At 45.2% G+C, this 17,717-nt stretch overlaps 1 pseudogene; it reads right to left on the bottom strand.

Annotated features, from left to right (window-relative positions):
* Nucleotides 1-668: 668 nt before the first annotated feature.
* Nucleotides 669-1,679, bottom strand: LOC147975434 (uncharacterized; annotated as a pseudogene).
* Between the last annotated feature and the right edge of the window lie 16,038 nt (nucleotides 1,680-17,717).

Raw genomic sequence — 17,717 nt, 5'->3', positions numbered from 1 at the left:
CTATTAAATTCCTCACAAGTAATATCTATAATAGGAGGTAAATATACAACAGGATTTTCAGAATTAAATTTATCAAGTCTATCTAACTCAATCTGCTTGATAATGCAAATATTATCTCTGATACTATCACTACTAGTTCCTAGTCTAATACCCGAGCACTCTGCAGTTTTGATCAATAGAATCATCCAAACAAGCAAAAGAGTTATGGATACCTTTTCTTATCATATGCAATTCCAGGTTTTTGATTTGCTTCAACTCCTGAGCTTTTTGAAGAGCTGGTCTACTATCTTTTTTGTTCCTTGTGCTAACCCTGGAGGCCATCACATGGCCCCATTTCTGTTATCTGCTAATGCACTTCTGAGAAACAGGCTTGTCCACACCAGCAGCAGCTTCAAATTGTTCCAGGAGAGGGGTGCCAATGTTATCATCATGTTTCTTCTTCACTACCTCGAGGTAGCTTTTGGTCATAGGGGCACCCATAATCTTGGAGGAGACTAAACTTACTTCATTGGATCTGGGAGCAGGGGTGGAGCACTTTTGTGTAGTGGCCCCATTGGACCCAGTAGCATGATGTTTATCTTTGATATTGGAGTTGCTATTGCCAGTATCCATATCTTCTCCAAGCAAGTCATCTTCACTTGTATCAAACTCTTATTCAGTATGCTTTTCTAAGAGGGGTTGTTGTCATCAGGGCCTGGAGGATTATTTGAATCATGTTCACTCACTAACTCAGTCTCCACAGAAAATTTTAGCAAGTAAAGCTGATGGTGTATCTCCACCATCCTATCCCTGGGAATTTTTGTTGGCTCTCTCACAGGCACCTGAATCCTCACCTTCTCATAGAAGCTCCTGAAAATATAAGGGCACCAAGGATAGTAGACACTTGAGAGATAATGTTCCAAGATATCCACCGGGGAGGCAGCCCTTCAATCACAAGCCAGGTTTCCTCCAAAGTGTCATAGGCTGGCATTTCTCCATTCCAGTCACTGAAAGATATAGTCACTCCTTCTTTCTTCAGGTTAATGGATGGGTATTCTACCAAATCCTTGATCTTCTTGTTAGGGGGAAACCTGACAATAGATTTTTTATCATCATATCTTCTGATCTGCCAGGGCCAATTAGTTTTCCACATATCAGAGAAACAAAGTCCCAGCTCTTTCTCAGAAATCTCTCCTTTTTCAATTAAGACTAAACTAACATTCCCAAAGTTCAGCCACTCGCGGTCTTCCTTGCCACCAGTTTTCGATGTGAAAAAATCCTAGCCCATTGCTGGCACTCCCCCAATACATGGCAGCAGGATAGGGCTTGTACCAGGTAGGGCATGTATCCATGTGATGGCCAGGGGTCTTGCAGATGAAGCACACTTTTGGGGTGGGACACATACCAACAAAGTGTCCAGGAAGACCATAGTTGTAGAAAATCGCCCCAATGTACTTGGGATCAATATTGAAGGAGGAGGAGTCATCACTTGGAGTATTAGTCTGCATAGTTGTCTGCTTGTTCCTTTGATTCTTCTTTTTCTTGTTCTTGCTAGACTCTGGCTGACTGCTCTGCACACTCCCCCAGTAGATGATCCACTCCGTCCAAATTGAACTTGCTGCATCTAAGGATTGAAAGGCTGAGGAAAAACCTGAGTAGGAGGCAAATATTGGAAGGGGAAATGCTGTTGATTCGCCCATTGTGGTATCTGCTGCATCTGCTGTATCTGAGGATTCCAGCCCCCTGGCATCCATACATTTGTCCGCATGTCTGCATCATAGCTTGGGAAGAACCAACTGGAAATAGCTGGGGCTTGGCGTAGATCGACATGTGTGGCGGGGCAGCTTGGGGAGCCTAGGGATCCAGAGGTGGCGGAACATGCACTTCCTGTCCCGTCAGAATGGGAGTAGGAGGACGACCATTACGCCCCCTTCCAGGGCCATACCTCCCCCACGACTGCTAGCATCTCTCCCTCCACTAGCCATTTTGACAATGGAAGCAAAAGGAATTTTGCCCGATTTCCTTGACCAGTAGTTGCGAGAAAGGGAGAAGGATTTTGGAGTAGTCATCCGATCCGATTTTCCAACTGGGTGGCAATCAGGTTCAGAGAAGTCTTCAGATGCAAATTTATCTTTCCGAACCCACACCAGATTGGATCTATTGAACTTGCCAGGGATAGGACAAACCCTAGTTTCGCCCCAACCAGTCCCTCCCCCCGTGAGGATCCAGATCTCTTCGGGAAGACGCCTTCTGATACGTCTCCAATGTATCTATAGTTTTTGATTGTTCCATGCTAGTATATTATCTATTTTGGATGTTTAATGGGATTTAATATGCTCTTTTATATTATTTTTGGGACTAACCTATTAACCAAAGGCCTAGTGCCAGTTTATGTTTTTTTTGCCTATTTCAATGTTTCGTAGAAAAGGAATATCAAACGGAATCCAAACGGAACGAAACCTTCGCGAGGATCTTTCTTGGAACAAACGCAAACCAGGAGACTTGGAGTGGAAGTCTGGGACTCCGCTGTTGGAAATATGCCCTAGAGGCAATAATAAAATGGTTATTATTATATTTCCTTGTTCATGATAATTGTCTATTGTTCATGCTATAATTGTGTTATCCGGAAATTGTAATACATGTGTGAATACATAGACCACAACATGTCCCTAGTGAGCCTCTAGTTGACTAGCTCGTTGATCAATAGATGGTTACGGTTTCCTGACCATGGACATTGGATGTCATTGATAACGGGATCACATCATTAGGAGAATGATGTGATGGACAAGACCCAATCCTAAGCATACACAAGCTCGTGTAGTTCGTCTGCTAGAGCTTTTCTGAATGTCAAGTATCATTTCCTTAGACCATGAGATTGTGCAACTCCCGGATACCGTAGGAGTGATTTGGGTGTACCAAACGTCACAACGTAACAGGGTGACTATAAAGGTGCACTACAGGTATCTCCGTAAGTATCTATTGGGTTGGCATGAATTGAGACTGGGATTTGTCACTCCGTATGACAGAGAGGCATCTCTGGGCCCACTCGGTAATGCATCATCATAATGAGCTCAATGTGACTAAGTAGTTGGTCACGGGATCATGCATTACGGCACGAGTAAAGTGACTTGCCGGTAACGACATTGAACGAGGTATTGGGATACCGATGATTGAATCTCGGGCAAGTAACGTACCGATTGACAAAGGGAATTGTGTACGGGATTGCTTGAATCCTCCACATCATGGTTCATCAGATGAGATCATTGTGGAACATGTGGGAGTCAACATGGGTATCCAGATCCCGCTGTTGGTTATTGGCCGGAGAGTTGTCTCAGTCATGTCTGCATGGTTCCCGAACCCGTAGGGTCTACACACTTAAGGTTCGATGACGCTAGGGTTATTAGGAAGACTTGTATGTGAGTACCGAATGTTGTTCGGAGTCCCGGATGTGATGCCGGACGTCACGAGGAGTTCCGGAATGGTCCGGAGGTGAAGATTTATATGTAGGAAGTTGTCATACGGTCACCGGAAAGGTTCGGGGCATATCGGTATTGTACCGGGGCCACCAGAGGGGTTCCGGGGGTCCACCGGGAGGGGCCACCTCTCTCGGAGGGCCTAATGGGCTGTAGAGGAAAGGGAACCAGCCCTACATGGGCTGGGCGCATCCCCCCTTGGGCCCATGCGCCTAGGGTTGGGGGGGGGAACCCTAAGGGGGGCGCCCCCCTTGCTTGGGGGGCAAGTCCCCTCCCCTTGGCCGCCGCCCCCTCTAGATCTCATCTAGAGGGGGCCGCCCCCTTCCTCCTTCCCCTATATAAAGAGGGGCAAGGTGAGGGCTGCACACACCATCCAAGGCGCAGCCCCTCCCCTCCCCAACACCTCTCCTCCTCCGCAAGAGCTTGGCGAAGCCCTGCCGGAGTACTGCTGCTCCACCACCACCACGCCGTCGTGCTGCTGTTGGAGCCCTCTTCCTCTACCTCTCCCTCCTCCTTGCTGTATCAAGACGCGGGAGACGTCCTCGCTCCGTACGTGTGTTGAACGCGGAGGTGCCGTCCGTTCGGCGCTAGGATCTTCGGTGATTTGGATCACGACGAGTACGACTCCATCAACCCCGTTCTCTTGAACGCTTCAGCTCGCGATCTACAAGGGTATGTAGATGCACTCCTCTCCCCTCATTGCTAGATGACTCCATAGATTGATCTTGGTGAATCATAGAAAATTTTAAATTTCTGCTACGGTCCCCAACAGTGGTATCAGAGCCAGGTCTATGCGTAGTTTCTATGCACGACTAGAACACAAGTTGTTGTGGGCGTCGATTTTGTTAATTTACTTGCAGTTGCTAGTCTTATCTTGATTCGGCGACATCGTGGGATGAAGCGGCCCGGACCGACCTTACACGTACGCTTACGTGAGACTGGTTCCATCGACTGACATGCACTAGTTGCATAAGGTGGCTAGCGGGTGTTTGTCTCTCCCACTTTAGTCGGATCGGATTCGATGAAAAGGGTCCTTATGAAGGGTAAATAGAAATTGGCATATCACGTTGTGGTTTTTGGCGTAGGTAAGAAACGTTCTTGCTAGAAACCTATAGCAGCCACATAAAAACTTGCAACAACAATTAGAGGACGTCTAACTTGTTTTTGCAGCATATGCCGTGTGATGTGATTTGGCCAAAAGGATGTGATGAATGATATATGTGATGTATGAGATTGATCATGCTCTTGTAATAGGAATCACGACTTGCATGCCGATGAGTATGACAACCGGCAGGAGCCATAGGAGTTGTCTTAATTTATTTATGACCTGCGTGTCAACTTATACGTCATGTAATTACTTTACTTTATCGCTAACCGTTAGCCATAGTAGTAGAAGTAATAGTTGACGAGACAACTTCATGAAGACACGATGATGGAGATCATGATGATGGAGATCATGGTGTCATGCCGGTGACGACGATGATCATAGTGCCCCGAAGATGGAGATCAAAAGGAGCAAAATGATATTGGCCATATCATGTCACTATTTGATTGCATGTGATGTTTATCATGTTTTACATCTTATTTGCTTAGAACGACGATAGCATAAATAAGATGATCCCTCGCAATAATTTCAAGAAAGTGTCCCCCCCTAACTGTGCACCGTTGCTAAGGTCCGTTGTTCCGAAGCACCACGTGATGATCGGGTGTTATAGGTTCTAACGTTCGCATACAACGGGTGTAAGCCAGATTTACACACGCAAAACACTTAGGTTGACTTGACGAGCCTAGCATGTACTGACATGGCCTCGGAACACGGAAGACCGAAAGGTCAAACATGAGTCGTATGGAAGATACGATCAACATGAAGATGTTCACCGATGATGACTAGTCCGTCTCACGTGATGATCGGACATGACCTAGTTGAATCGGATCATGCATCACTTAGATGACTAGAGGGATGTCTATCTGAGTGGGAGTTCATTAAATAATTTGATTAGATGAACTTAATTATCATGAACTTAGTCTAAAATCTTTACAGTATGTCTTGTAGATCAAATGGCCCACGCTAATGTTGTCCTCAACTTCAACGCGTTCCTAGAGAAAACCAAGCTGAAAGACGATGGTAGCAACTATACGGACTGGGTCCGGAACTTGAGGATCATCCTCATAGCTGCCAAGAAAGCATATGTCCTTGAAGCACCGCTAGGTGAAGCACCACCCCCAGCAAACCAAGACGTTATGAACGCTTGGCAGTCCCGTGCTGATGATTACTCCCTGGTTCAGTGCGGCATGCTTTACAGCTTAGAACCGGGGCTCCAGAAGCGTTTTGAGCAACACGGAGCATATGAGATGTTCCAAGAGCTGAAAATGGTTTTCCAAGCTCATTCCCGGGTCAAGAGATATGAAGTCTCCGACAAGTTCTACAGTTGTAAGATGGAGGAGAATAGTTCCGTCAGCGAGCACATACTCAAAATGTCTGGGTTGCACAACCGCTTGTCTCAGATGGGAGTTAATCTCCCGGATGATGCGGTCATTGACAGAATCCTTCAGTCGCTCCCACCTAGCTACAAGAGCTTTGTGATGAACTTCAATATGCAGGGGATGGAAAAGACCATTCCTGAGGTATATTCAATGCTGAAATCAGCGGAGGTGGAAATCAAAAAGGAACATCAAGTGTTGATGGTGAATAAAACCACTAAGTTCAAGAAGGGCAAGGGTAAAAAGAACTTCAAGAAGGATGGCAAAGGGATTGCCACGCCCGGTAAGCAAGCTGCCGGGAAGAAGCCAAAGAATGGACCCAAGCCCGAGACTGAGTGTTTTTATTGCAAGGGAAGTGGTCACTGGAAGCGGAACTGCCCCAAGTACTTAGCGGACAAGAAGGTCGGCAACACCAAAGGTATATGTGATATACATGTTATTGATGTGTACCTTACCAGTACTCGTAGTAGCTCCTGGGTATTTGATACCGGTGAGGTTGCTCATATTTGTAACTCAAAACAGGAAATGCGGAATAAGCGGAGACTGGCGAAGGACGAGGTGACGATGCGCGTCGGGAATGGTTCCAAGGTCGATGTGATCGCCGTCGGCACGCTACCTCTACATTGACCTACGAGATTAGTTTTAAACCTCAATAATTGTTATTTAGTGCCAGCTTTGAGCATGAACATTGTACCAGGATCTCGTTTAATACGAGATGGCTACTCATTTAAATCTGAGAATAATGGTTGTTCTATTTATATGAGAGATATGTTTTATGGTCATGCCCCGCTGGTTAATGGTTTATTCTTATTTAATCCCGAACGTGATGTTACACATATTCATAGTGTGAATACCAAAAGATGTAAGGTTGATAATGATAGTCCCACATACTTGTGGCACTGCTGCCTTGGTCACATTGGTGTCAAACGCATGAAGAAACTCCATGCAGATGGACTTTTGGAGTCTCTTGATTATGAATCATTTGACACGTGCGAACCATGCCTCATGGGAAAAATGACCAAGACTCCGTTCTCTGGAACAATGGAGCGAGAAACCAACTTATTGGAAATCATACATACTGATGTGTGCGGTCCAATGAGTGTTGAGGCTCGCGGTGGCTATCATTATGTTCTCACCCTCACTGATGGCTTGAGTAGATATGGGTATGTCTACTTAATGAAACACAAGTCTGAGACCTTTGAAAAGTTTAAGGAATTTCAGAGTGAGGTTGAGAATCAACGTGATAGGAAAATCAAGTTCTTGCGATCAGATCGTGGGGGAGAATATTTGAGTCACGAATATGGCACACACTTAAGGAAATGTGGAATAGTTTTACAGCTCACGCCGCCTGGAACACCTCAGCGCAATGGTGTGTCCGAACGTCGTAATCACACTCTATTAGATATGGTGCGATCTATGATGTCTCTTACCAATCTACCGCTGTCATTTTGGGGCTATGCTTTAGAGACTGCCGCATTCACTTTAAATAGGGCTCCGTCGAAATCCGTTGAGACGACACCGTATGAATTATGGTTTGGGAAGAAACCTAAGCTGCCGTTTCTAGAAGTTTGGGGATGCGATGCTTACGTGAAGAAACTTCAACCTGAAAAGCTCGAACCCAAATCAGAAAAATGCGTCTTCATAGGATACCCTAAAGAAACTATTGGGTATACCTTCTACCTCAGATCCGAAGGCAAGATCTTTGTTGCCAAGAATGGATCATTTCTAGAGAAAGAGTTTCTCTTGAAAGAAGTAAGTGGGAGGAAAGTAGAACTTGATGAAGTATTGCCTCTTGAACCAGAGAGTGGCCCAACTCAGGAAAATGTTCCTGAGGTGCCTGCACTGACTAGAGAGGAAATTAATGATGATGATCATGAAACTTCAGATCAAGTTGCTACTGAACTTCGTAGGTCCACAAGGACACGTTCCGCACCAGAGTGGTACGACAACCCTGTCCTGGAAACCATGTTGTTGGACAATGGTGAACGTTCGAAGTATGAAGAAGCGATGGCGGGCCCAGATTCCGACAGATGGCTGGAAGCCATGAAATCCGAGATAGGATCCATGTATGAAAATGAAGTATGGACTTTGACTGACTTGCCCGATGATCGGCGAGCCATAGAAAATAAATGGATCTTTAAGAAGAAGACAGATGTGGATGGTAATGTGACCATCTATAAGGCTCGGCTTGTTGCTAAGGGTTATCGACAAGTTCAAGGGGTTGACTACGATGAGACTTTCTCACCCGTAGCGAAGCTAAAGTCCATCCGAATCATGTTAGCAATTGCCGCATTCTATGATTATGAGATATGGCAAATGGACGTCAAAACGGCATTCCTTAATGGTTTCCTTAAGGAAGAATTGTATATGATACAGCCGGAAGGTTTTGTCGATCCTAAGAATGCTGACAAGGTGTGCAAGCTCCAACGCTCAATCTATGGGCTAGTGCAAGCATCTCGGAGTTGGAACATTCGATTTGATGAGATGATCAAAGCGTTTGGGTTTACGCAGACTTATGGAGAAGCCCGTGTTTACAAGAAAGTGAGTAGGAGCTCTGTAGCATTTCTCATATTATATCTGGATGACATACTATTGATGGGAAATGATATAGAATTCTTGGAAAGCATAAAGGCCTACTTGAACAAGTGCTTTTCAATGAAGGATCTTGGAGAAGCTGCTTATATATTAGGCATCAAGATCTATAGAGATAGATCGAGATGCCTCATTGGTCTTTCAAAGAGTACATACCTTGACAAGATATTAAAGAAGTTCAATATGGATCAGTCCAAGAAGGGGTTCTTGCCTGTGTTGCAAGGTACGAGATTGAGCACGGCTCAATGCCCGAGCACGGCAGAAGATAGAGAAAAGGTGAGTGTCATCCCCTATGCCTCGGCCATAGGGTCTATTATGTATGCCATGCTGTGTACCAGACCTGATGTAAACCTTGCCGTAAGTTTGGTAGGAAGGTACCAAAGTAATCCCGACATGGAACACTAGACAACGGTCAAGAATATCCTGAAGTACCTGAAAAGGACTAAGGATATGTTTCTCATTTATGGAGGTGACGAAGAGCTCGTCGTAAAGGGTTACGTTGATGCTAGCTTCGACACATATCTAGATGACTCCAAGTCACAAACTGGATACGTGTATATTTGAATGGTGGGGCAGTCAGCTGGTGCAGTTGCAAGCAAAGCGTCGTGGCGGGATCTACATGTGAAGCGGAGTACATGGCAGCCTCAGAGGCAACACAAGAAGCAATTTGGGTGAAGGAGTTCATTACCGACCTAGGAGTTATTCCCAATGTGTCGAGCCCGATGACTCTCTTCTGTGACAACACTGGAGATATTGCCCTTGCCAAGGAGCCCAGGTTTCACAGAAAGACCAGGCATATCAAGTGTCGCTTCAACTCCATTCGTGAAAATGTTCAAAATGGAGGCATAGATATTTGTAAAATGCATACGGACTTGAATGTCGCAGATCCGTTGACTAAACCTCTTCCTCGAGCAAAACATGATCAACACCAGAACTCTATGGGTGTTCGATTCATCACAATGTAACTAGATTATTGACTCTAGTGCAAGTGGGAGACTGTTGGAAATATGCCCTAGAGGCAATAATAAAATGGTTATTATTATATTTCCTTGTTCATGATAATTGTCTATTGTTCATGCTATAATTGTGTTATCCGGAAATCGTAATACACGTGTGAGTACATAGACCACAACATGTCCCTAGTGAGCCTCTAGTTGACTAGCTCATTGATCAATAGATGGTTACGGTTTCCTGACCATGGACATTGGATGTCATTGATAACGGGATCACATCATTAGGAGAATGATGTGATGGACAATACCCAATCCTAAGCATAGCACAAGATCGTGTAGTTCGTCTGCTAGAGCTTTTCTGAATGTCAAGTATCATTTCCTTAGATCATGAGATTGTGCAACTCCCGGATACCGTAGGAGTGCTTTGGGTGTACCAAACGTCACAACATAATAGGGTGACTATAAAGGTGCACTACAGGTATCTCCGAAAGTGTCTGTTGGGTTGGCATGAATCGAGACTGGGATTTGTCACTCCGTATGATGGAGAGGTATCTCTGGGCCCACTCGGTAATGCATCATGATAATGAGCTCAGTGTGACTAAGTAGTTGGTCATGGGATCATGCATTATGGCACGAGTAAAGTGACTTGCTGGTAACGAGATTGAACGAGGTATTGGGATACCGACGATCGAATCTCGGGTAAGTAACGTACTGATTGACAAAGGGAATTCTGTACGGGATTGCTTGAATCCTCAACATCGTGGTTCATCCGATGAGATCATCGTGGAACATGTGAGAGTCAACATGGGTATCCAGATCCCGCTGTTGGTTATTGGCCGGAGAGTTGTCTCGGTCATGTCTGCATGGTTCCCGAACCCATAGGGTCTACACACTTAAGGTTCGATGATGCTAGGGTTATTAGGAAGACTTGTATGTGATTACCGAATGTTGTTCTGAGTCCCGGATGAGATCCCGGACGTCACGAGGAGTTCCGAAATGGTCCGGAGGTGAAGATTTATATGTAGGAAGTTGTCATACGGTCATCGGAAAGGTTCGGGGGCATATCGGTATTGTACCGGGGCCACCGGAGGGGTTCCGGGGGTCCACCGGGAGGGGCCATCTCTCTCGGAGGGCCTAATGGGCTGTAGAGGAAAGGGAACCAGCCCTACATGGGCTGGGCGCGTCCCCCCTGAACCCATGCGCCTAGGGTTGGGGGGGGGACCCTAAGGGGGGCGCCCCCCTTGCTTGGGGGGCAAGTCCCCTCCCCTTGGCCGCCCCCCTCTAGATCTCATCTAGAGGGGGCCGCCCCCTTCCTCCTTCCCCTATATATAGAGGGGCAAGGGGAGGGCTGCACACACCATCCAAGGCACAGCCCCTCCCCTCCCCAACACCTCTCCTCCTCCGCAAGAGCTTGCCGAAGCCCTGCCGGAGTACTGCTGCTCCACCACCACCACCACCACGCCGTCGTGCTGCTGTTGGAGCCCTCTTCCTCAATCTCTCCCTCCTCCTTGCTGGATCAAGGCGCGGGAGACGTCCTCGCTCCATACGTGTGTTGAACGCGGAGGTGCCATCCGTTCGGCGCTAGGATCTTCGGTGATTTGGATCACGACGAGTACGACTCCATCAACCCCGTTCTCTTGAACGCTTCCGCTCGCGATCTACAAAGGTATGTAGATGCACTCCTCTCCCCTAGTTGCTAGATGACTCCATAGATTGATCTTGGTGATGCATAGAAAATTTTAATTTTCTGCTACGTTCCCCAACATCCGCGAGGCTTCCACGAGATAGGAGGGCGCGCCCAGGGGGGTAGTGAAGGAAATATGCCCTAGAGGCAATAATAAAGTTATTATTTATTTCCTTATAATCATGATAAATGTTTATTATTCATGCTAGAATTGTATTAACCGGAAACATAATACATGTGTGAATACATAGACAAACAAAGTGTCACTAGTATGCCTCTACTTGACTAGCTCGTTAATCAAAGATGGTTATGTTTCCTAACCATGAACAATGAGTTGTTATTTGATTAACGGGATCACATCATTAATAGAATGATCTGATTGACATGACCCATTCCATTAGCTTAGCACCCGATCGTTTAGTATGTTGCTATTGCTTTCTTCATGACTTATACATGTTCCTATAACTATGAGATTATGCAACTCCCGTTTATCGGAGGAACACTTTGGGTACTACCAAACGTCACAACGTAACTGGGTGATTATAAAGGAGTACTACAGGTGTCTCCAAAGGTACATGTTGGGTTGGCGTATTTCGAGATTAGGTTTTGTCACTCCGATTGTCGGAGAGGTATCTCTGGGCCCTCTCGGTAATGCACATCACTTAAGCCTTGCAAGCATTGCAACTAAATGAGTTAGTTGCGGGATGATGTATTACAGAACGAGTAAAGAGACTTGCTGGCAACGAGATTGAACTAGGTATTGGAATACCGACGATCGAATCTCGGGCAAGTAACATACCGATGACAAAGGGAACGACGTATGTTGTTATGCGGTCTGACCGATAAAGATCTTCATAGAATATGTAGGAGCCAATATGGTCATCCAGGTCCCGCTATTGGTTATTGACCGGAGACGTGTCTCGGTCATGTCTACATTGTTCTCGAACCCGTAGGGTCCGCACGCTTAAGGTTACGATGACAGTTATATTATGCGTTTATGCATTTTGATGTACCGAAGGTTGTTTGGAGTCCCGGATGTGATCACGGACATGACGAGGAGTCTCGAAATGGCTGAGACATAAAGATTGATATATTGGAAGCCTATGTTTGGATATCGGAAATGTTCCGGGTGAAATCGGGATTTTACCGGAGTACCGGGAGGTTACCGGAACCCCCCGGGAGCTAAATTGGCCATGATGGGCCTTAGTGGAAAAGAGAAGAGGCAGCCCTACATGGGCCGCGCGCCCCTCCCCTCCCTTGGTCCGAATTGGACAAGGAGAGGGGGCCGGCCCCTCTCTCTCTCTTTTCCCCCCTCCACAAGTCCTATTCCAACTAGGATTGGGGGGGGGGGGGAATCCTACTCCCAGAGGGAGTAGGACTCTCCTGGCGCGCCCTATGTGGCCGGCCAGCCTCCCCCCTTTGGTCCTTTATATACTGAGGCAGAGGCACCCTAGAGACACAAGTTGATCCACGTGATCTTTTCCTTAGCCGTGTGCGGCGCCCCCAGCCACCATAGTCCTTGATAATATTGTAGCGGTGCTTAGGCGAAGCCCTGCAGCAGTAGTACATCAAGATCGTCACCACGCCGTCGTGCTGACGGAACTCTTCCCCGACACTTTGCTGGATCGGAGTCCGGGGATCGTCATCGAGCTGAACGTGTGCTAAAACTCGGAGGTGCCGTAGTTTCGGTGCTTGATCGGTCGGATCGTGAAGACGTATGACTACATCAACCAAACGCTTCCGTTGTCGATCTACTAGGTATGTAGATCACACTCCCCCCTCTCGTTGCTATGCATCACATGATCTTGCGTGTGCGTAGGAATTTTTTTGAAATTACTACGTTCCCCAACAGTGGCATCCGAGCCTAGGTTTTATATGTTGATGTTATATGCACGAGTAGAACACAAGTGAGTTGTGGGAGATATAAGTCATACTGCTTACCAGCATGTCATACTTTGGTTCGGCGGTATTGTTGGATGAAGCGGCCCAGACCGACATTACGTGTACGCTTACGCGAGACCGGTTCTCCCGACGTGCTTTGCACAGAGGTGGCTTGTGGGTGACAGTTTCTCCAACTTTAGTTGAACTGAGTGTGGCTACGCCCGGTCCTTGCGAAGGTTAAAACAACACCAACTTGACAAACTATCGTTGTGGTTTTGATGCGTAGGTAAGATTGGTTCTTGCTTAAGCCCGTAGCAGCCACGTAAAACTTGCAACAACAAAGTAGAGGACGTCTAACTTGTTTTTGCAGGGCATGTTGTGATGTGATATAGTCAAGACATGATGCTGATTTTTATTGTATGAGATGATCATGTTTTGTAACCGAGTTATCGACAACTGGCAGGAGCCATATGGTTGTCGCTTTATTGTATGCAATGCAATTGCGATGTAATGCTTTACTTTATCACTAAACGGTAGCGATAGTCGTGGAAGCACAAGCTTGGCGAGACGACAACGATGCTACGATGGAGATCAAGGTGTCACGCCGGTGACGATGGTGATCACGACGGTGCTTCGGAGATGGAGATCACTAGTACAAGATGATGATGGCCATATCATATCACTTATATTGATTGCATGTGATGTTTATCTTTTATGCATCTTATCTTGCTTTGATTGACGGTAGCATTATAAGATGATCTCTCACTAATTATCAAGAAGTGTTCTCCCTGAGTATGCACCGTTGCGAAAGTTCTTCGTGCTGAGACACCACGTGATGATTGGGTGTGATAGGTTCTACGTTCAAATACAACGGGTGCAAAACAGTTGCACACGCGGAATACTCAGGTTATACTTGACGAGCCAAGCATATACAGATATGGCCTCGGAACACGGAGACCGAAAGGTCGAGCGTGAATCATATAGTAGATATGATCAACATAATGATGTTCACCAATGAAACTACTCCATCTCACGTGATGATCGGACATGGTTTAGTTGATTTGGATCACGTAATCACTTAGAGGATTAGAGGGATGTCTATCTAAGTGGGAGTTCTTTAAGTAAATTAACTGAACTTAAATTTATCATGAAACTTAGTACCTGATAAGTATCTTGCTCGTTTATGCTTGTTTGTAGATAGATGGCTCGTGCTGTTGTTCTGTTGAATTTTAATGCGTTCCTTGAGAAAGCAAAGTTGAAAGATGATGGTAGCAATTACACGGACTGGGTCCGTAACTTGAGGATTATCCTCATTGCTGCACAGAAGAATTACGTCCTGGAAGCACCGCTGGGTGCCAGGCCTGCTGCAGGAGCAACGTCGGATGTTATGAACGTCTGGCAGAGCAAAGCTGATGACTACTCGATAGTTCAGTGTGCCATGCTTTACGGCTTAGGATCGGGACTTCAACGACGTTTTGAACGTCATGGAGCATATGAGATGTTCCAGGAGTTGAAGTTAATATTTCAAGCAAATGCCCGGATTGAGAGATATGAAGTCTCCAATAAGTTCTATAGCTGCAAGATGGAGGAGAACAGTTCTGTTAGTGAGCATATACTCAAAATGTCTGGGTATAATAATCACTTGATTCAATTGGGAGTTAATCTTCCAGATGATTGCGTCATTGACAGAATTCTCCAATCACTGCCACCAAGCTACAAGAGCTTCGTGATGAACTATAATATGCAAGGGATGAATAAGACTATTCCCGAGCTCTTTGCGATGCTGAAAGCTGCGGAGGTAGAAATCAAGAAGGAGCATCAAGTGTTGATGGTCAACAAGACCACTAGTTTCAAGAAAAAGGGCAAAGGGAAGAAGAAGGGGAACTTCAAAAAGAACGGCAAGCAAGTTTCTACTCAAGAGAAGAAACCCAAACCTGGACCTAAGCCTGAAACTGAGTGCTTCTATTGCAAGCAGACTGGTCACTGGAAGCGGAACTGCCCCAAGTATTTGGCGGATAAGAAGGATGGCAAGGTGAACAAAGGTATATGTGATATACATGTTATTGATGTGTACCTTACTAATGCTCGTAGTAGCACCTGGGTATTTGATACTAGTTCTGTTGCTAATATTTGCAACTCGAAACAGGGACTACGGATCAAGTGAAGATTGGTTAAGGACGAGGTGACAATGCGCGTGGGAAACGGTTCCAAAGTCGATGTGATCGCAGTCGGCACGCTACCGCTACCTCTACATCTACCTTCGGGATTAATATTAGACCTAAATAATTGTTATTTGGTGCCAGCGTTAAGCATGAACATTATATCTGGATCTTGTTTGATGCGAGACGGTTATTCATTTAAATCAGAGAATAATGGTTGTTCTATTTATATGAGTAATATCTTTTATGGTCATGCACCCTTGAAGAGTGGTCTATTCTTGTTGAATCTCGATAGTAGTAACACACATATTCATAATGTTGAAGCCAAAAGATGCAGAGTTGATAATGATAGTGCAACTTATTTGTGGCACTGCCGTTTAGGTCATATCGGTGTAAAGCGCATGAAGAAACTCCATACTGATGGACTTTTGGAACCACTTGATTATGAATCACTTGGTACTTGCGAACCGCGCCTCATGGGCAAGATGACCAAAATGCCGTTCTCCGGTACTATGGAGAGAGCAACAGATTTATTGGAAATCATACATACAGATGTATGTGGTCCGATGAATATTGAGGCTCGTGGCGGATATCGTTATTTTCTCACCTTCACAGATGACTTAAGCAGATATGGGTATATCTACTTAATGAAACATAAGTCTGAAACGTCTGAAAAGTTCAAAGAATTTCAGAGTGAAGTTGAAAATCATCGTAACAAGAAAATAAAGTTTCTACGATCTGATCGTGGAGGAGAATATTTGAGTTACGAGTTGGGTGTACATTTGAAAAATTGTGGAATAGTTTCGCAACTCACGCCACCCGGAACACCACAGCGTAATGGTGTGTCCGAACGTCATAATCGTACTTTACTAGATATGGTGCGATCTATGATGTCTCTTACTGATTTACCGCTATCGTTTTGGGGATACGCTCTAGAGACAGCTGCATTCACGTTAAATAGGGCACCGTCAAAATCCGTTGAGACGACGCCTTATGAACTGTGGTTTGGCAAGAAACCAAAGTTGTCGTTTCTAAAAGTTTGGGGTTGCGATGCTTATGTGAAAAAGCTTCAACCTGATAAACTCGAACCCAAATCAGAGAAATGTGTCTTCATAGGATATCCAAAGGAGACTATTGGATACACCTTCTATCACAGATCCGATGGCAAGACTTTTGTTGCTAAATTCGGAAACTTTCTGGAGAAGGAGTTTCTCTCGAAAGAAGTGAGTGGGAGGAAAGTAGAACTTGACGAGGTAACTGTACCTACTCCCTTATTGGAAAGTAGTACATCACAGAAAACTGTTTCTGCGACACCTACACCAGTTAGCGAGGAAGCTAATGATGATGATCATGAAACTTCAGAACAAGATACTACTGAACCTCGTAGATCAACCAGAGTAAGATCCGCGCCAGAGTGGTACGGTAATCCTGTTCTGGAAGTCATGCTACTAGATCATGATGAACCTATGAACTATGAAGAAGCGATGGTTAGCCCAGATTCCGCAAAGTGGCTTGAAGCCATGAAATTTGAGATGGGATCCATGTATGAGAACAAAGTATGGAATTTGGTTGACTTGCCCGATGATCGGCAAGCAATTGAGAATAAATGGATCTTCAAGAAGAAGACTGACGCTGACGGTAATATTACTGTCTACAAAGCTCGACTTGTCGCAAAAGGTTTTCGGCAAGTTCAAGGGATTGACTACGATGAGACCTTCTCACCCGTAGCGATGCTTAAGTCTGTCCGAATCATGTTAGCAATTGCCGCATTTTATGATTATGAAATTTGGCAGATGGATGTCAAAACTGCATTCCTGAATGGATTTCTGGAAGAAGAGTTGTATATGATGCAACCAGAAGGTTTTGTCGATCCAAAGGGAGATAACAAAGTGTGCAAGCTCCAGCGATCCATTTATGGACTGGTGCAAGCCTCTCGGAGTTGGAATAAACGTTTTGATAGTGTGATCAAAGCATTTGGTTTTATACAGACTTTTGGAGAAGCCTGTATTTACAAGAAAGTGAGTGGGAGCTCTGTAGCATTTCTGATATTATATGTGGATGACATATTACTAATTGAAAATGATGTAGAATTTCTGGATAGCATAAAGGGATACTTGAATAAAAGTTTTTCAATGAAAGACCTCGGTGAAGCTGCTTACATATTAGGCATTAAGATCTATAGAGATAGATCAAAACGCTTAATTGGACTTTCACAAACCACATACCTTGACAAAGTTTTGAAGAAGTTCAAAATGGATCAAGCAAAGAAAGGATTCTTGCCTGTGTTACAAGGTGTGAAGTTGAGTAAGACTCAATGCCCGACCACTGCAGAAGATAGAGAGAATATGAAAGATGTTCCCTATGCATCAGCCATAGGATCTATCATGTATGCAATGCTGTGTACCAGACCTGATGTGTGCCTTGCTATAAGTCTAGCAGGGAGGTACCAAAGTAATCCAGGAGTGGATCACTGGACAGCGGTCAAGAACATCCTGAAATACCTGAAAAGGACTAA

The sequence above is a fragment of the Triticum urartu genome, chromosome 4A, assembly GCF_056163025.1.
Source record: "Triticum urartu cultivar PI428250 chromosome 4A, HENAU_Tu73, whole genome shotgun sequence".
Lineage (NCBI taxonomy): Eukaryota > Viridiplantae > Streptophyta > Magnoliopsida > Poales > Poaceae > Triticum > Triticum urartu.
This window is presented reverse-complemented; position numbering and strand designations above follow the sequence as displayed.